The 4,104-nt window shown below is 29.1% G+C and overlaps 1 long non-coding RNA gene across 1 annotated transcript in view; it reads left to right on the top strand.

The window, feature by feature from the left end:
- The window catches only part of LOC144326269 (uncharacterized), a 13,557-nt gene extending 9,802 nt beyond the window's left edge, over positions 1 to 3,755 (top strand). The window contains exon 4 of the long non-coding RNA XR_013391463.1: positions 3,701 to 3,755. This is a non-coding gene — a long non-coding RNA (uncharacterized LOC144326269). The remainder of the gene's footprint in view (positions 1 to 3,700) is intronic.
- The last annotated feature ends 349 nt before the right edge of the window (positions 3,756 to 4,104 follow it).

The following is a 4,104-nucleotide window of genomic DNA, read 5'->3' as shown; positions in this document are numbered from 1 at the left end:
GTTCCGAGCCAAGATGTTTGATTTGTGCAGGTTCCAGATCAAGCCATTAGGGGTTGTGCGGGTTCTAGATCAAGCCATTATGTTCTGATCAGGCTCTAGACCAAACAGTCCGTTTTGCAAAGGTTCTAGAGCAAACAACTCAATTTTGCGATGCTTCCGAGCCGAGCCGTTTGTTCCGCAAACGCTCTAGATCAACCCACCAGTTTCACACAGGTTCTAGATCAAGCCATTAGTGGTTTTTTTGTGCAGGCTCTAGATAAAGCCATTAGTGTTTTTTTGTGCAGGCTCTAGAGCAAGCTATTAGGTTTTGTGCAGGCTCTAGATCAGCCCACCAGTTTCGCGCAGGTTCTAGATCAAGCCATTAGGTTTTCCGCGGGTTCTAGAACGGGCAGCCGGGGTTTTTCCGCAAAGGATCTAGACCCAACAACTCGATTTTGCGACGCTTCCAAGCCATTTGTTCCGCAAACGTTCTAGATCAGACCGCCAGTTTCGAGCAGGTTCTAGAACAACCCGCCAGTTTCGCGCAGGTTCTAGATCAAGCCGCCTCGTTTCCGCGCAGGTTCCGAACCGAGCCACTCGCTTTGCCCAGGTTCTCGAACCCGGCACCTCACGGCGAATCACCCGCGCGGCGTGTGTGGGGCACGGCGGGGGCGGCTGAGGCGCGGAACCCGGAGCGGCGCGGAACCCGGAGCGCTTGGGGGTGTGGCATGGAGTGTGTTTTTGTGGTTTTCCTTTGGGTCAGGCTCGGAATTAAGCGGATCGACCGAAATCATCCTCTGGGGGGATTTCTCTGCCCGTTAATTTACGTTTCCTATTATTATTATTATTATTATTATTATTATTATTATTATTATTACTGGAGCAAAGTTTGCACTGCCTGTTAATTTACACTTCCTATTATTATTATTATTATTATTATTATTATTATTATTATTATTTGCTCTGCCCATTAATTTACACTTAATAATAATAATAATAATAATAATAATAATAATAATAATAATGGAGCCAAGTTTGCCTTGTCCCTTAATTTACACTTCCTATTATTATTATTATTATTATTTGCTCTGCCCATTAATTTACACTTAATAATAATAACGGAGCCAAGTTTGCCTTGTCCGTTAATTTACATTTCCTATTATTAGTATTATTATTATTATTATTGGAGCAAAGTTTGCACTGCCTGTTAATTTACACTTCCCATTATTATTATTATTATTATTATTATTATTATTATTATTATTATTATTATTTGCTCTGCCCATTAATTTACACATAATAATAATAATAATAATAATAATAATAATAATAATAATAATAATAATAATGGAGCCAAGTTTGCCTTGTCCCTTAATTTACATTTCCTATTATTATTATTATTATTATTATTAGAGAAAAGTTTGCTCTAACCATTAATTTACACTTATTATTATTATTAACGGAGACAAGCTTGCCCTGCCTGTTAATTTACACTTTCTATTATTATTATTATTATTATTATTATTATTATTATTATTATTATTATTATTACTGGAGCAAAGTTTGCATTGCCTGTTAATTTACACTTCCTATTATTATTATTATTATTATTATTATTATTATTATTATTATTATTATTTGCTCTGCCCATTAATTTACATTTAATAATAATAATAATAATAATAATAATAATAATAATAATAATAATAATGGAGCCAAGTTTGCCTTGTCCCTTAATTTACATTTCCTATTATTATTATTATTATTATTATTAGAGAAAAGTTTGCTCTAACCATTAATTTACACTTATTATTATTATTAACGGAGACAAGCTTGCCCTGCCTGTTAATTTACACTTTCTATTATTATTATTATTATTATTATTATTATTATTATTATTATTATTGGAGCCAAGTTTGCCTTGTCCGTTAATTTAAATTCCCTATTATTATTATTATTACTAACAGAGACAAGTTTGCTCTGCCCGCTAATTTACATTATTATTATTATTATTATTATTATTATTATTATTATTATTATTATTATTAACGGAGACAAGCTTGCCCTGCCTGTTAATTTACACTTCCCATTATTATTATTATTATTATTATTATTATTATTATTGGAGACAAGTTTGCTCTAACCATTAATTTACACTTCCTATTATTATTATTATTATTATTATTATTATTATTATTATTATTATTATTACACTTCCTATCATCATCATCATCATTATTATTATTAGCAGAGCAAAGTTTGCCCTGCCTGTTAATTTACACTTCCCATTATTATTATTATTATTATTATTATTATTATTACTATTATTATTAATGGAGCAAAGTTTGCACTGCCTGTTAATTTACACTTCCCATTATTATTATTATTATTATTATTATTATTATTATTATTATTATTATTATTATTAATGGAGCAAAGTTTGCACTGCCTGTTAATTTACACTTCCTATTATTATTATTATTATTATTATTATTATTATTAGAGACAAGTTTGCTCTAACCATTAATTTACACTTCCTATTATTATTATTATTATTATTATTATTATTATTATTATTATTATTATTATTTGCTCTGCCCATTAATTTACACATAATAATAATAATAATAATAATAATAATAATAATAATAACGGAGCCAAGTTTGCCTTGTCCCTTAATTTACATTTCCTATTATTATTATTATTATTATTATTATTATTAGAGAAAAGTTTGCTCTAACCATTAATTTACACTTATTATTATTATTAACGGAGACAAGCTTGCCCTGCCTGTTAATTTACACTTTCTATTATTATTATTATTATTATTATTATTATTATTATTATTATTATTATTATTATTGGAGCCAAGTTTGCCTTGTCCGTTAATTTAAATTCCCTATTATTATTATTATTACTAACAGAGACAAGTTTGCTCTGCCCGCTAATTTACATTATTATTATTATTATTATTAACGGAGACAAGCTTGCCCTGCCTGTTAATTTACACTTCCTATTATTATTATTATTATTATTATTATTATTATTAGAGCCAAGTTTGCCTTGTCCGTTAATTTACACTTCTTCTTCTTCTTCTTCTTATTATTATTATTGGAGACAAGTTTGCTCTAACCATTAATTTACACTTCCCATTATTATTATTATTATTATTATTATTATTATTATTATTAACAGAGACAAGTTTGCTCTGCCCGCTAATTTACATTATTATTATTATTATTATTATTATTATTATTATTATTAACGGAGACAAGCTTGCCCTGCCTGTTAATTTACACTTCCCATTATTATTATTATTATTATTATTATTATTATTATTATTATTGGAGCCAAGTTTGCCTTGTCCGTTAATTTACACTTCCTATTATTATTATTCATAATAATAATAATAATAATAATAATAATCCCATAGCCCTTCCTTGAAAAAGAGAGATGAAACGGAGCTGCAATAATAATAATAATAATAATAATAATAATAATAATAATAATAATAATAATAATAATAATGTCGTCGCAGGAAAGTTTGAGAACCCTCAACGGAACCGGAGAAAATTCCCAGTTCTCTGCCCGGCAACCGGTTCCGATTAATGGGGGGGGAAACGTCGTTAATTAATTAAGGGACGTCGTTAATTCCGAGCCTCGCCTCTCTGTTCCCCCCGCCCCACCCGGCAACCAATCACGTTCCTCCTTCCGGTTCTAGGTCTTGCATGGTTGAGGAATCCGGAACTCTGGAATCGCAGCTGGAAGCGACCAAGGTAGGTGGTCATTTATTATTATTATTATTATTATTATTATTATTAGAGAGAAGTTTGCCCTGCCTATTAATTTTATTATTATTATTATTATTATTATTATTATTGGAGACAAGTTTGCCCTGCCTATTAATTTTATTATTATTATTATTATTATTATTATTATTATTGGAGACAAGTTTGCCCTGCCTATTAATTTTATTATTATTATTATTATTATTATTGACAAGTTTGCCCTGCCTATTAATATTATTATTATTATTATTATTATTATTATTATTATTATTGACAAGTTTGCCCTACCTATTAATTTTATTATTATTATTATTATTATTATTATTATTATTATTAT

This window comes from Podarcis muralis, chromosome W (assembly GCF_964188315.1).
Source record: "Podarcis muralis chromosome W, rPodMur119.hap1.1, whole genome shotgun sequence".
Taxonomy (NCBI): domain Eukaryota; kingdom Metazoa; phylum Chordata; class Lepidosauria; order Squamata; family Lacertidae; genus Podarcis; species Podarcis muralis.
This window is presented reverse-complemented; position numbering and strand designations above follow the sequence as displayed.